We start from the raw sequence: 17,326 nt of genomic DNA, 5'->3' as shown, positions 1-17,326 counted from the left end.
CGCAATAAACTCGGTGAGTCGTGCATTTGATTTATTAACCACTTTACTGCCAGTAACAATGTAGGGGGAGAAACTGGCTATGAGTGGAAGCGCCATCAGAGACAGAGGCCAAAGTGCTTTCAAGGAATGTAGGTTGAAGAGAGTATACAGCATTGTTTTTAATTGAATACTGATGGGGAATAGGATTTGATATTTCCATAGATCACAGACAATAAGATAATACCTTTAATGAATCATAGGGGGTAGGATTGTATGATTTATTTTATCCCACCCCGTGGTTCCTTACAACACATTGACAGGGGTCCCTTATCTTTCCAGTATATGTTTTCAGGATTGTTGGGAGCCCAAACTTATCGGTTCAATTGGAATCATATGTGATTAGCATATCAGTACTTTAACCAAATTACAGTGTGACCGATAGCGGGACGGGTGGCGACACATGCCCTGAAGAAGACCGGCGTGACCTTCTTGGCACAGTAAGTCGGGGGAAACACGTTGGCAAAGGCGGTATTAGGAGGGCTGTTTTGTGTTTTTGTTACATATATGTTGTTTGGTTGCGTATTGTTGTTCTGTGGTCTTTTTTGTTTAAACCCCCCCCCCCCATGCTCCGTCCAGAGTGTGGCTACACCTGGACGTATTGTAAGCAGACCCGATGATGACGCATGTCACACACTTAGTGTGAGTGAGGGCAGTTTTTTCAAAACAATTAATTTTTTGTTTTGTGGGACGTGTTGGGGTTGTTTGTGTTCACTTCTCTCCACCCAGGGCCGGCCCTAGGCATGTGCAAACTGTGCACCTGCACAGGGCCGCCAAACCCGACGGGCCGCCACGACGACCAACGGACGAGCCGAGGATCGGATCGGAACTAGTTCAGGGGCGTAACACAGGCCCCCGCAGCCCACGTGACGCGGAATGGCTTAGTTCGCGGCTGGCCTGCTACGTTTTACCAAAAACCGCGCCAATAGCTGACGTCAGGTTGCACGGCTTACGTGTAATGATTTAATTGGCCAACAGCATACGCGGGCCAGCGTGGGCAGGCGCACGCAGCATAGTTTTTTGTTTGGCAGCTCCTAGTAAATGCCCGCCCTCCGGCGTAATGATTTGAACCGGACGGTGACCGCGGCCGGAGAGTGGTGCTCACTGCTGCGTGATTGGCTCAAAAGCTGCCCTTCAGTCCAGTGCAACAAATGCCGCCGCAGCGTGAGTTGGTCGGAATGTCCGACCTGAACCGTGCAGCCGGGGGAGTAATTGTGGCTGGCCCGTTCCGTCAATGCTACTCGCGGCCGACAGAGTAAGTCAAGACTCTGTTCCAGTTTTCTTCTATTTGGCCTCCTACAGCCCTAGCCGCATGTGCCAGCCTTTCGCAGTTAGGAAGCCTGGAAGAGGCTCGCTCAGGTATACAACTGCGTCCCTGGGAAGGCCCCCCTTCCCTTCTCCCCCCCCCCCTCCTTACCTACTGTGCCTACACAACACCACCTCTGGGGATACCCGTGACCCTTTTGCTTCCCACAGTTTGGTTACCCAAAAAAAACTCAGTCCGCTCCGTAAATTCTTTAAATATGAGTGCTCTATTGTCCCTACCCCACCATGGCCCTCTAGCGCACATACCAGACGCCCTTCTACGGTGTCTCATGCAGCACCGCGATAATTTGCCTAATTGTGGGGCCCCGATCAGCACATGAACGGCAATGTAGAAAAGAGAGGGATAATGAACGCTGATAAAACCAGAAGAAAAGGTGACGTGAACAGGGTGAGACTATGAAAGAACCCGGAGGGTTTGTAAAGTGGGGGACTTCAGTGCTGAAATAGGGTCAGCGGGAGGGGCAGGTAAGGTGGGAAAATTGAAACAAGAGAAGACGGCAGCCTACACTGAGATGCCACTGCCAGTTCTTATACATGATTATAAAGATGTGCGCAAGGTCACAGACTGGTCGGCCTTTTAAAGAAGTAACACATGGAGCATATGTTAATAGCGATTTTTAAAAAGTATTGTGCTAGTTTACGTAGCACATTCTATATGATAGGCCTAAGGCACTTTTAAATTGCGGAGTACGTAGGTGACCCTTCGTCAATTATATAGCGCTTATACTTACAATGAAGTTTCTTTGGGTGCATGGTTGATAGGGTTTGGTTATGGTACTTAGGATGTGTCATTGGGGTCGATTGATGCGCTTCACTAAACTCAGATGGTTTCTAATCTTCAATGATTAATAGTACCAGCTGAAATCCACGCTGGCGCCTCTCAGCTGATAGGTCGGCGGGCAGTTTTGTTTTCAGCAGAACCCTTTAGTTATTTCTATGTGGGAGGTTTTTCAGGTGATCAAATTATGCAACCTGGGGCATTTTACAAGACTATTTCAGGTACAGCAAACGTGGGGACACATGCTTGCCTATGTTACATCTTCATGTATTTGCCATCTGGGACACGTTGAGGAGTTGTTCATATTTTAAGGTTTTCCATTTGTTTGGCCTTGACTGGTTTTCACTGATTAACTACAGAAGGTGGGTTTTTACCTTGCATAATCGAACATTCACAGAGAAGCACACAAATACCAGCTACTGCTTTGATTAACCTGAGAAAATGTGTCACTCATTTGGAAGTATAATGTCACTTACACACACACTGAAACCACCAAAATTGCACACATAAGCAGTCCGAAAACCTGGCAGCTATGAGTGGTCAGGGCGATATTAGAATAAAACACAGTCACTGCAATATTTGATTACTGTCTGTCCAATAACGTGCTGCTCGCTACAGATTAAGTGTCACTAGTACCTTCTCCAATCCTTATTTAATTTAATTTACTTTTAGCGCATCATGATCATGAGACTAAGTAAACAGGGCACTAGGTTGGTGCTCTCCCATTTCTGGTGCTTTGCATTAGTTTTAATATATTCTTAGAGTTTCTTGTTGCTCAAATGGGTGTAATTTCTGGTATTTAAGTGTCCCTAGTCTTCTTTGCTTGATTTTGCTCGCGAGAAAGTGTCTCACTCAGTTTTTTAAATGTCACTCCTAATTACAGTGAAATTATGAAAATGTCACACATTGCAATCTAAAACCTTGGCAGTTATGAAGTACTCTGGCCTGAAAGTTCCGGATTAAATCCGGAGCGGGGCCCCCTCCATGTACCTTGCAGGGAGGCCCCCTCAACTTTTGTTACGCCACTGAACTAGTTGGATTACTGGCGGCCCCCTGGCAGTACTTAGGATAGTAAAACTGCACCCTGTAACTGTCCTTACCGCCTGGTGCCCTATGTACCAGGTGGAGGGCGCCCAGACAGAGTGCCAGGCATCAGAATGGGCAATAACTTCTTCCTTCATTCTGAGCTGCAAATTCAGAAAATTAGATGCTTTTATAATCAAACTCTGCCCAATTTGTTCCTAGCATTATCCAAGCGGGTGCAAAAGTGTGAAATACGTTTTTGCTCGTTGTAATCGTGAGTGAGGTGCAAACTCCCCTTTGTACCCGAATTGGGTAATCCGTGCCATTGAACTGAGGGCTATGAATAAATAATTATTACCAGGTGGGAGGCAAGAAGTGCCTGTCCCCAAATAGTTACTCCATTTCTCTTCCTGTTGCATTGTTATACACTCCACATGGTCCATAGCTTTGACTTTGCTGTAACCTTTTAAACCTTCTTTTTTATTTTTGTTTTCTTGGTTTAGCACCATGGCTGCTGCAGGGGCGTGTATTCATACACGTAGCACCTATTTAGTGAGCATACGCTGTTTATGTTGCTTCTAAGTCGTCCCCCTAAAAAATAAGAAATGTCTTATTTTATGGCCACCTGGGTCTACTTGGTTGTAGATGGCAGGATAGCTCAGTGGGTTTATGAACTGTTGTCTACGTCAGAGTTTCCTTTCTCTCCGAGTCCACTTGATACATCTTTTTTCATGACCCTTTAATCTAATCTTGTAGCTGGTAAAATAGCTCAGTGGATCAGTGCTCTACTCCAGAGATCTGTCTGTTGGAGTTTTGAATCCAGGGGGAGATGTCTCATCCTTTCATCCTGTGAACAGAACTAATAAAGTAACATTGAGTTGTGTAACACTAACATTTGTATTCAGTGCATAGGGAAGATTGGGTGGGCGGTGCCTTCTACACAATTGTCCATTACAACGTCCCACTATGCAGGAGGTGTGGCGGTAGAGGGCAGTGCCTCGATCTGCGGTGCAGGGTGTGTCAATCCAGAGTCAGCGCTCCACTGAGACCCACCGTGTGATCTTGTGACTCTCAGAGTGGAGAGAGGCCCTGGCCTAGGGTGCCTTAACACCACAGTGTGCCAGGGCACGAGGCATGTCCTTGTCTCACTGTCCAGGTCTTCTTTCCTGCAGGCAGCTACCCAACCCTTCGCTCTGTGTCTTTCTTCACACTGCTTCTCAGTGACTTGTCCCCACACAGGGGAACGTGAGAGGCGGCCTAGCTGAGAGATTGGCGGTGCTCGAGTACACAGGCGTGTTCATGTTTGTTTCCTTGGCCCAAAGAAGGGTTTCTCTGGCTGATTATTGTTGTTACTGTACACACACATTAAGATGTCCTAAAGGAAACCCGGGGTATTTCCAGAAAGGCCGGGTGAGTTGGGGGAAGTCAGTTACGTGTCAGGTGTTTGCCTCACAATCTGCAAATGATCTTCGGGTTTCTCTGTGGCACCGGTTTCCTGCCCGTGCTGTTTCCTATGACAACCCCTTATCAGGGGTCTGTGGGTCCAACAGCGTGAGCTGAAATAAAGACTACAAGTCCCAGAAGGCACTGCTCAGTTGCAGAACTCCTGCCAACATTGAACAATCAAATACCCTATTTTTGGATGACTCTTCCCCTGGCCCACTGGCCTCTCAAATGCAGGTCAATAGGTGGCCACAACTCAGTCAGAATGTACCCCAGATTCAAGCACATTCCCTAAAGCAACCAACTTCTCTGGCTAAAAGATGAGTTAAAGATGGCTTTCAAAAATGCACCACAGTATCTCAAAGGAATTAGTGGCCGCACACCAAACTAACCGATGAAAGTCCTTCCCACCCTACCAACTAGATTACCAGAGCGACAATCAAAAATACCATTTTCAAGAATTAATTTAAGGAGAAATTTCTGGGAGTAAGGAAAAAACGATGCACTTTTCTTTCACACCAGCCCTAGCCGACACTTGTCCACTCAGAGAGCTCCTAACATCCCACCGTGTCATAGAATAATTAACCAGCCAATCAGGGAGTTGAGCCTCAACCAGAAACAAGAACAAAATAAAGGACGAATATGTCTAAGCAGGTCAGAAGCTAAGAACTATGTGAGACACACATTACAAGCATGCTTCTTTGGGGACTTTAACTTCCAGGTATTATAACAGCAATAACAAAAATCATAACATTTCTTTGTATGCAGTTGTCAACTCTTTGGGTTCAGTGGGGTGAGCGGGTCCCTTCGCCGCCCCATCGCTGGCCAGAGGATTCAGGTTTAACTACGACAGGGGCAGAGTACATGGTCACTGAGAGTTGTTATCACTTACCAAATCTGGGGGGTCATCTCTTCCCTGGAACCTGAGAACATTTTTTAAAAAGTTCTCCTAGATCGTGTGATGAGACATTTTTTACGTCAGTGCGATTGTCTGTTTGACCTACTGTGACAAAGCTTTCAAATTACACAGAGTAAATTTTGGGTCCTCCCAGAGGAGTATTACTCTCTCGCCACATGATATTGGTAGAGGCATGACACAGGCCCTTGCAGCTCCTGTGGCCCCATTGAACTGAGGGTCTATGAATATCAGTGATATATGGGAGTGTTAGGGGCCAATCACAACTTTCTGTGGGAGAAGGGGGGTTCTATGCATTACTGGTCAATCATCTAACAACTTTTCTGGACGTATTATTAGTAAAACACCTTCCTGAGCTCCGCCCCGTCCGGACCCCCTCTTCCGGGGGCCCCCACCTACGCTCCCTGCACAGGGCCACCATGAGCCTAGAGCCGGCCCTGCTCCACCCCTCTACGTGCATAGAAGACAGACTACATGTCTATATACATTGTAGAGCCTTAAATGTAAACATTATTATATTTTAAAAAAGTGCGCCTAAAACACATGATTAGATTATAAATATGTGCACATTTTAGCTTGCTTATTTTGAAACAACTATAGGACAATGTATTATTTATAATATTAATATATCTGGATAAATCCTTTAAATACATCCAATAGTCGTCATATTCCATCAACAATTATCTCATAGGATAAATCCAATATCTGATCAGGTTATAAGCTGTTTATGTGCAAAAACTTTCTGCTCTTCAAACAAGATCCTACAATCCTTGTGCAAAATGTAAAGTGCAAATTTAAGGCATATAAATAAATAAATCAGATAAAGTACAGTTAAATTGCAAACCTTTTAAAATCCATTATATAAATAACAGTAAAATCTCCTAAACAGGACAAAATACTATTAAAAACATTTAAAGACCATTTGTTTACATAAAAAGATTATTTCATGGTACTAAAATCAGATCCTGGGAGAGAGGGTTTCATTACCATAATTTGATATATTTACAGAAACAGGAAAGACTTTCTATACAGAAGAATATAAATAACGCCATTGATTTCATAAAACATTATGCATATCTTCTGTATTATTCAACCTATTGGTCCATTTACTGTCGAACTCTAAAATGATCCTTGTTTCTAATTGCCTCAGCTAGCGTTCCCTATTGCCTCCCCTTCTCGATTTGGGGATGGCATTGATAACATAATAGGAAAGGCAATTTATATCATTATCATGGGTTCATTTAAAATGGCGTGCCACAGGGTATGCTGGATCACTGTGAAGAATGGCCCTTATATGCTGCAAAATTCTGACGTGCACCTGCAGCTTCGTGCTACCTATGCAGTTAAGGCTGCAGGTACACATCAGAACATAAACAGCATAATTGGTGTTGCAGTTGTAATTGCCTGGAATAGGAATTGATCTTTCGCTGAATGGGGTGGAATAGTGAGTCATATTGCGGCCAAACTTACATGCCCTACAGGTAACACATTTTCGAATCCCATTGTAGGTTGTCCCCAGGAGGCTGCTTTTTTTGTTTCTGGCGATGTCTTATCTAGTAATTATGGGGGTTTCCGTCAGTTTATCTCGGAAAACGCGGTCTGTGAGTACTATTGGCCAATGTTTATTGATGATCAATCTTATTCTGTGTTCCTCCTTACAATACGTTGTGATTAGTCTGGGAGTATCCATATTTTAGATCTTATTGGAGATTCTGTCCCCTCCTCTTCAGTATTGTTGTTCTCGAAGAAGCTTCTCCTGGGCCATGTATTAGCCTTGGTTAGAGCATCCCTGATAATTTTATCCGTATAACCTCTGGCTTCTAGTCGATTCACCAGATCATTTTGACACCTATTGAAATACACCTCATTGCTGCCTATACGTTTAAGTCTGAGGATTTCTCTGTATGGTATGCTAGCAATGAGGTGTTTAGGATGGGAACTAGTGGTGTGCAAAGTAATATTGCCAGAAGTCGGTTTTCTATATAGCGTACTTTCTATTTTATCGCCACTTATGTATAGTCGTACATCCAAAAAAATCAATCTGTGTTTTTTGGATATGGGAAGTGAATTTAAGATTTAAAGAACTGTTGGTAATTTCTTCTATGAAGCAAAGTGATTCATTCTCACTCCCTCTCCACATCAAAAATATATTGTCAATACACCTTAAATAGGCCACCACATGGGATTCAAAAAGTGCCTGATGGGTGGTCTTGAGGACCTGCTCCTCCACCAGCCAACATGCAAGCATACATAGCTGGGGGAGAAGCCGGCCCCCCATCGCCACAACCCTCACTTGTGTAAAGATATCTTTATCAAAAAGAAAAAAATTATTATTCAGGCACCAAGTGATAAGCTCAAGAATCACCTTGTTTTGCTCATAGAATTCGCTTGACCTGGCATCCCAAAAATGTTTTACAGCTCTTACTCCCTGTTTATGATCTATACTTCGTATATAGAGATTCTATATCTAGAGTGATTAAATATAGATCTGTCCACGTTAAATGCTCAACTTTCTTGAGGCAGTCTCCGGTATCTTTTACATAACTTGGCAAATCCATTTCCAAGTTTTTCAAAAAGTAGTCTATGTATTGGCCAACTTTTTCTCCTAAACTGTTTATTGCTGATATAATTGGCCTACCGGGAACTGGAAGAACGTTTTTATGTACTTTAGGGATTAAATATAATACAGGTAATACCGGGAATTCATTGTACATAACCTTGTATTCTTCATTGGAAATAAGGCCTTGTCTTTTCCATTGTGCCAAATGTTTTTCGGAGCATTATTTTAGCTGTCTCATATTCTCTAGTATTAGACTTTGTATAACAGCTTTCTTCATTAAGTTGTCTCTGTAAATATATATATATATATATATAAACGCTCCGTATTCACTTCTCACAACGGAGCACTCTCCGGCGGGTGCGGTATACGGTAGTGGAATGCCGCTAAACATGAGGCTCACATTCTGTGTAATTTTGCAAAAATAACCGCACTCTCGGGGGGACGCTTTCGTAAACTTCTTTATTGCAAGTTGAACAGACGCGTTTCGGCGTCAAGCCTTTTTCGGTGTTCACGACACCACGAAGTTGGTACATTTATAAACTTTTCAGGATACAGCCACAACAATCAAAGAGGGACTATACCACATTAGTAAAACATGAGCACCATCTTGAAATGTAGCAGCGCATTATCACAACATATAGCCACACTGCAGAATAATATACATGTTGAGGTAATGTTCTAGCGTATTGTAGCAAAAAAAAAAAAAAAGATCGGCAAATCCAAATCTGCCAAGGTCTAAAGCTTTCATGCCGTGGATCGGCTCTTATCCCTATATATTTCACATGTAGGGAATGACACAACACCCTAATGAACCACACCATGAGCACCCTATTCCTATGCACCAGTTATATAAACCAGGTGCATTTACGACCAGTTGTCATCGGTGCTCTGCTGGTAGTTACCCAAATTATAGATAATCTAAAATTAAATTAAACCATAAATGGAAACATGTGTCAGAGTCCATATCTCGCCGTGTATCTGCAAATGTCCCTTCCTGAAATGACAAGCTATATACGAAGAATCACTATAATCTATTATAGGTGCAGCAGCAGCTATACAGTTAATCAATCATATTTGTGTAAAACACCAAACAAATACATCAATGTTCTAATCATTTTTCCAACAATCGCATGCTCCAATATCATCCACAAAAATGGTATTTACATATAATCAGTTCAAATCACAGCTTTGAAAAACCTAGAATGCAGTTCTAATGTATACATCTAGGTCATAACCTATTTTCCCAGATGCACTACCAATTCCTCTCCACTATTCAAGCCCCTCGGGGATTTAGACATAAGATCAATAATATATCTGGATTCTAGACGTCGTAGTTTGCGTAACCTGTCACCCTCCCTGATGTTATTGGGGATGAAATCCAGACCAAAATACTGCAGTTTGTTTCTATCGCTCTGATGGAACTCCGCGAAGTGTCTCGCGACAGGATAGGCAGGGTCAGCTTTATCTATTGCCCTCAGATGTTCTAAAATTCTGATCTTTAGCTGATGTATGGTGCTGTCTATGTAGCGTAATCCACAGGGGCAAACTAGGCAGTAAACGGCAAAAGGTGTTCTGCACGTTATGAATTTATTGATTTCTTTGGATCTTCCTGTATCAGGTAAGTTGTATGCCAAAACCCGTTTACTTGCAGCGCAGGCTTTACACCTGCTGCAGGGGAAGAAACATTTCATCTCTTTCAGAGTTCCTACTCCAGGTGTAACCTTCTCAAGGTGGCTCCTTACTAACATATCTCGTAAGGACCTTGCTTTACTGAATGTAACCAAAGGATGTGCTGGTATATCATCCTTGATGATGGAATCAGTTTTCAGGATATGCCAGTTTTTACGGAGGATTTTTCTGAGATGGTTGGCCTCAGAGGAATAGGGAATACAAAATGTACCTCCTGTCCTAGTATCTGTGTTTTTAGGTTTGTCCAACAGAAGTTGTGTTCTAGGAATTTGTCTAAACCTCCTAAGGGTTTTCTCTAGAGAGTCCCGATTGTAACCTCTCATCTTGAATCTACTATACGCTCCGAGGCAGCCGCCTCGAAGTCCTGATCTCTACTTATTTCTCCGTAATCTCAAATGCTCCCCGTAGGGCAGAGGTCTTCAAACTTTTTTAGGTTGAGCCCCCCCAGCTGAATTTTTTTTGATGTTGGGCCCCCCCACCAACTGTCAGAAATTTCTGGAATCTTGTACACTATATAATCGACCGCCATCCTCATATCCTAGGCCATATTTAGAAAATAACTGATTGAACCTACTACATCCACAACCACTTAGAAGCATTAGCTCAAAACTTTACTGCTTGAAGCTTAACAATGGGAATTGTACAGCTCAGTAGAAAAAAACAAATTACAATGTCGTTCAGCACATTAATCCTTGCACATAATGTTCATATTGTTAGATTTCTGAAACTGTTTCTATAGATTTTATTAAAAAGGAGAAAGAAAGTGAGATCATCTGTTCCTTGCTATATAGATCACCATGGAGTACACCAGTTTCATGGTTCAGGGAGTTCCAAACTTTCCCTTCCTGGAGGTTTAGGTGCCTTATTATTGCACGGTGTTCGGTATTCTGCAGCTTTTTCTACAAATTGATGCTTTTATCTAGCCTGCTTACCCTGATTCCTCAATCTTTCCACACGTGTTCTGCTGCTGTGCCTGGGCTACTGAAAACTCTGCTGCTGCTGCTCACTCTAAGCCTGGTCTGTTGATGTTAAGTTTGGGTTATGCTAGCTTGCTCTCCGGGGTCTTTCTGCCCTACATTGCTGTAAAGAGAGACTGGGCTACAGTGGACAACATAGTCAAGAGTATCTCACTGAGCTCCAATGCTGACTGGGTGTACTTTTCTAAATAACTGAAAAAGCATGCTCCTAACCCTGCCTGTTACCACTGTCCAGGAGCTCCATCTTGCCCTATCTTTTAGTTGAGTACACCTTGGTGCTTGTTAGGAAATCTCACTCACACGGCCCTAACATTATTGAAAAGCTATGCCTCCAAATGCACATTCCGCTGGAAGAACAAATACAGCAGTGGTACCAGGAATATTTGACTCTCTAGCTTTATCTAAAAACAGAAGTGCTGTTGAACAAACAGGGTTTATCACCATTGCAAGAAGACTAACTTTGTGAGTGAACCTCAACCTAGTTTGTCACAAAAAAGAAGATGTCTTATCTCATGGTAGGAAGCAAGATGTCACTACTGAAATGTCTTAAATGTATCGCTTGTGGAGCTCCTTACTGACAAGCCTTTCTTAATTACTACAACGGATAATTCAGGTTGAAGTAAAGGTTGCACTCCACTCCTGACTGAATCTACATACATCCAAGTGCTCAACGCCTGTGACCAACTAGTAGTGGACCCGCTCTCCCCCAGTAGGCCTGGCTAGTCACCTCTGGCTACTCCATTTCAAGGCCTTACTCTGCTACCTTCATATATAGTGTCTTCTGCTGCTTCCAATGGGACCATGAAGGGCAGTTACTACGAGAGCTACAATCAGTTTTTGCCCTGTCAGGCCTCCAGCTGTACTACCAGCATCTGGAGTATAAACATCCAACAGGCATAGGTGCTTTGGTGATGGACAGGTTATACACAATTTTAAATACCTCATTGAAAAGATGGGTTGGCAGTCACCATTGTCCTCGGCTAAAATGACTTGGGTGTGCATGTTGCACAGCTGTTGGGCATACCTCCAAGATCTGCTTGGAGGGCGAAAGCCAGAACACCGGAACTTTGACCCCAGTGACAATACATAAAGAGACATCACTTGCCCTTTGACAAAGTGACATCACGTCTTTGCTACTCAACTAAACGGCTATCATTTTATCAACCTCAGAAATATGTTTGGCTGAGTGGACCTACAGGGAATCGTACGTGTGACCACAGGATCAAAGACATTTCTGAGAAAAAGAATGGGCCTGGCACAGCAGTCAGAAAAATACACAGAAGTACATTTTCATCATGTAACTGCGCTAAGACAGCTCCACCTTTTCAGTCACAGTTCTGAAAAACATGGACGGTGGATAATTAGTAAAAGAAAACACAAACATGTTCAATGGCGGCAGTTAAAAATCTAGTGAGCACCTGAGCATTTTCATCTACTGGGCTCTGATCTGTATTTACAGATTTCTATATCTCACCCATTTGATCGGTAGAGGTGAGGCACAGAATAACTAGTTTTACTTTTTACTTCAATAGAAATCAGGCAGGCTCTCTGTGTGTATGCACATGTGCAGTTTTTTGTGGTCGTTTACAGTGACCATAGACACTGAAGAGTACTCCAGTTCTTGCTGGTAGGGATAGTGAACCAAGTTGTTCCTCTGTGTCCAAGGCTGAGGGCGGAGCGTTGCTCGTGTATTGTTGTCAAAAGCCAAGGCATAGGGGTTCCGACTGCCATAACTGCCACCATGTGCAGCCCACTGGAGAAGCCGCAGATCATCTGCCACATCCAGAAGTCACTTATCTACACTGTCTTTGATTGCAAGTGTCTGCCACACAGAGCCTGTTTTGTTTGTTTGGGCAACTACCTGCGGGGCACCGGCGTACTACAGATCTACAAAATCCAGCACGGAGAGGTGCAGCTGCTGAGTGAGCTAGAAAAAGCCCAAGCCCATCAAATGTGGAACATTTGGTGCTTCAGCGCTACAGCATCGGTATCTTGCTACAGGAGATTTTGATGAAAACGTCAATGTGTGGTATTTGGAAGCAGCAGAAATCCCAGTTTACGGTGAAGGAGCGCCAGAAATTGTTACTGGGAGCAGAGATGGAACTGTGAAGGTATGGGATACTAGACAAAAAGGTATACCAGTCGCCAACATGGAACCTGGAGAAGGAGAAACTAAGAGAAACTGTTGGACTATAGCATTCGGACATGCATGCAATCAACAAGAACGTGCTGTCTGTGCAGGATATGACAATGGTGATATTAAGCTGTTTGACCTAAGAACCAGGGGGCTGATTTATGTTGGACTTGCGCCGCCGTTGCGTCACGCAACGGCGGCGTAAACATGGCGCATCCCTGCGACCCATTTACAACGTGACGCATCTAGGCAGATGCGTCACGTTGTAAAGCCCTGCGCCACATGTGGGCGTTTCGGCGCAGGGTGGGCGTTCCGGGGCAGATGCGCCTCGCAAAAGTGGCTGAGTGAAATCTACAAGATTTCACTCAGTCACTTTTAGGCCAATGCTGCATTAAAACCCTGCGCCTGCTTGAAGCAGGTGTAAGGCTTGACGCAGCAATGGACGGATAGGGCACCCCTGAGCCTTGCTGGAGCTGTGTCGCGCTTGCGACGCAACTCTAGCAATGCACCACCTTTCGGAACAGATGCGTCACGCATCTGTTCCATTTTTGCCCAACGGTGCGCCGCATTGTAAATGCGGCGCACCATGGGTGGCGGAGCTGCGGCGCACAATAACTGGTGCATCCCTGGGGATGCGCCAGTTATTGTAAATCTGCCCCCAGGTCTCTTCGGTGGAAAACTAACATTAAGAATGGAGATTGCAGTGTCGAGTTCGACAGGTAGGATATAATAATGAATAAACAGGTGGCCACTTCATTGGAAGGGAAGTTTCATGTTTTTGACATGAGAACCCAGCATCCCAAAAAAAGGTTTTGCTTCTCTTGCAGAAAAGTCTCACAAATACACAGTTTGGCAAGTTCGCCACCTGCCATAGAACAGAGATATTTTTTTGACAACAGGAGGAGCTGGGAGTCTGCATCTTTGGAAGTATGAGTATCCCGCTCAGCGGACGCAGAAAGATTCTGTAGGCATGGAGGAGGGGGTCGCAGGATCCGTCGCTCTTCTGCAGAATGTAACCTTGTCCACACAGCCCATTGCTAGCATTGACTGGAGCCTGGACAAACAAGGGCTGTATGTCTGCACGTCGTTTGACCAGACCGTGCGAGATTTCATAGTGATTAAACAATAAAGTCTAAGGCAGATTGACGTCCAAAGAAAGCGCCACTAAAGACTGGAATGTATCCAAGGATTCTTCTATTTTTTTTAAGTAGCTGCATATGAAATGCTGTTTAATTTTAAACGGAACTACATATGTACATACCTCCGTTGAAAGTTGGACGTTAAAGAGACCTTGTTTGATTAATAACTTGCTGCCTAGAGGAAGCACCATAAGCAGGAAACATGTTTACCTTTCATCCTTTTCAAATGCATATTTCGGGCAAACTTTTACAGATGTTTGAAATTGTGCGGAAGAGGGCACCTTTTCTTACCGTTCGGAATTGCTGTCATGCCCTATGCAGCCGATGTGCCCTACAGGCAGAGGCACAACTAGGGCCAAATTTCGGGCCTGTGGGGGGCTATGAAAACATTTCGACGGGGGGGAGGGGGCTTAATGTTCCATCAACAAGCAGAGTGGAGAGGCAGGGGCTCTAAGAAGCCGTGAAAAAAGAACAAAGGCATCATTAAGAAGCAATTGGTCTTTAAAACACCTGTGAAGTACTCAGTGCGGCCGTGTGCTTCGGGAAGCCGTCTCATCCCTGGCTGCCACACAAGAGGGGTGGGAGACTGGGCTGAAGCCCTTTGACCTTAATCGTCGTTGCGCGCCTGCCTGCAGACAGCAGACAATGCTTTTCTTTACATTCTATGAGTATGGCACTTCGCAAATGTACTTGCGACATGGGACGGTGAGATTTTGAGATGGTTCACGCGCCCCCCTCAAGATGATGGCGCGCCCCCCCAGGGGGGCGCGCCCCACAGTTTGAAGAACTCTGCCGTAGGGTATGCTCTGGATCAGTTTTGGAGGATGGTTACTGTTGGCATAAAGAATCGAGTTGCCAGCTGTTGGTTTGCGGAAGAGTGCAGTGTGTAGTCTCATTGTCAGTGAACACCCTCCGGTCCAAATAGTCCACTGCCACTGAACTAATGGTACCCGAGAAGTGCAGAGTTTACTAATTATCATTTAAAACATCGATATACAGATGGGCCATGTCCAACGTCCCCTGCCACACGATTAACAGGTCATGGATTTATCGATGCCACTGTATTACTCTTCCACTGTCCTGCCCCTGATACAGCCTGGGCACCCGCTCCTCCCACCAGCCAACTAACAAGTTTGCATACCTGGGGGCAGAGCAGGTGCCCATAGCGGTGCCTGATATCTGCCTGAAGGTGTACGACTGGACTACAAAGGGGAACAGATAATTATCAACAAACATAGACATATGTTCCGTTAAACCGTTCACAGAGGACACAATTGGCCTGCCAGTTGGATCTAGGCTATTCTTGTGCAATTTTGGGAGATGGTAAAATGTAGGGATTGTGGGATTGTTACTGCGTAAAAACAAATGTTCATCAGTCCCTAACATTGATCTGTCATACCATTTCCGCACAAGCTCATCATATAATTTCACGCTATGTTTATAAGCCTCATTGTTGGTGCTTTGATAGTATTTTCCATCCGACAGCTGCCAGATGGCCTCTTTCAGATATTGATCTCTCGTGAGGAGGACAACGTTACCACCCTTATCCGATGGTTTGATGATAACTGTCGTCCTTCATGAGATCCTGCAATGCTTTTCTTTCCGCAGGAGTGATGTTACCCACATGCACAGTGTTACCTTGCTTCATTCTGATTCTTAAAAGATCATTAATCATAGCCTCAGAGAAGACATCAATAGCGTCCCCAGGCATCTGGGAATTATGCAGAATGTGATATATATATATATATATATATATATACACACACACACACACATCTACACATACATCATGTGATCAAGGCCCCTGATGGGACCTGCAGTCTTTGCTGTAGCCTCAAATCTTCAGGTGTAGTAGATTGACCACTTGGGAGGCGGGGTCGGATGCGAACCTATCGGTGTGCGGCAGGACATTGCTTAAACTCCATCTTGTGCCCACACCCTGCTCACAGACTCTAGGCGCTGAGGAAGGCTACAAATGCCGAAATGCATCCGCCGTGTACGAGTCAAAGCTTCAATAAAAGTGGTTCCTGTCATCCCCTACGTGGCCTCTGCTTCTTTCTTGGAAGGAGTTTTCTGTATATATATATATATATATATACATACACATACACATACACACACACATACATCATGTGATCAAGGCCCCTGATGGCTGAAACGCATAAAGGCGGCGGTGCAGGGCAAAAAAATAAAATAACATAGCACCGAATCCTGGGTTTGCATCGTCTTTCTTCAACGGAGTGAGCAAGAGGCGATTGATAAAAATATATATATATATATATATATATATACATACATATAAAATACACACACACACACACTTACAAGGCTATGCAAAACAAGCATTTGCAATGCAATAGGTCTCGCATTTACGCAAGTTTAAGCTGTTGGCATTGTAAATGACAATGCCTTTTAAATAGGTTTTAAAAACAAAAATAAAAGGAATTGTTATTTGCAATGTCCATAGCTCAAACTTGCGTAAATGCGAGACCTATTGCATTGCAAATGCTTGTTTAAACTTAGGAGCAGCGACATTGTTGTGGTGTCACTAGGGCTTTAAGTGGAGGCTTTTTCAATATTATATACAAGCCACAGTTGCTGCCTATTTATCCTATGCAACTAACAACCATTAACAAAGCCAATAGTCATGACTTGTTGTAGGTATGATATTACTTGTTGATCATATATCTGAATACAATGACAGAAACAGCAAAATACTAGTTGGGCGGCACACTATGGTAAGCACAGATTTTGCGCTTACGTGTTCTAAGTCACACCCTTCATTACATTGGTCACGCCCCTTTGAGAGATCCCCCAGTTTTTTCATCCCACTTAAAGCCCTGTTTTAGTAGATGGGTGAAAGCAGCAAACCTGCAGCCCCATCACTTCGTATCTCTGTGCAATGCATGCTGAGCGTTTGTGTATCATTACAATGAGCTACATCCATTTCTCTCTCTGCCGTACTGTCAGGGCTTCGAAGCCGCCTATTGCCAGTTTAGGAGCTATATATAATCAAACAGCAAAATACACTGAACTTTTTGTTTTGTATAATCCATTGCTCTGTATGCGGACAAAAATATGTTTTTCCGATTGGATTAAACATTAGCTCTCAAACTGAACTCCTGGGTCCCGCTTGTGTCACACCACCACCGGCAGCGCCAAGAAGGCCGGTGCAGACTTCTTGGTGTTCACCAAGAGTCTGGGTCGCTGGGAGCAGTCCCCTGTCTCACATTCCCAGGAAGTCAGTAACAAAAGATGCTTCGCTGGACACAGTGCTTCGCACTGCTTACACCAGCTCGACCTAA

The 17,326-nt window shown here is 44.1% G+C and overlaps 1 protein-coding gene and 1 pseudogene across 1 annotated transcript in view; one reads left to right on the top strand and one right to left on the bottom strand.

Moving 5' to 3' along the window:
• Nucleotides 1–17,326, bottom strand: part of LOC147750841 (protein RIC-3-like) — a 193,078-nt gene that overhangs the window by 162,798 nt on the left and 12,954 nt on the right. The window lies entirely within an intron of this gene.
• Nucleotides 12,490–14,011, top strand: LOC147750842 (dynein axonemal assembly factor 10 pseudogene; annotated as a pseudogene).

This window comes from Lissotriton vulgaris, chromosome 1_1, assembly GCF_964263255.1.
Source record: "Lissotriton vulgaris chromosome 1_1, aLisVul1.2, whole genome shotgun sequence".
In the NCBI taxonomy this organism is placed as follows: domain Eukaryota; kingdom Metazoa; phylum Chordata; class Amphibia; order Caudata; family Salamandridae; genus Lissotriton; species Lissotriton vulgaris.
Note: the sequence above shows the minus strand (reverse complement) of the source record. Positions and strands in the feature narration are given on the sequence as shown.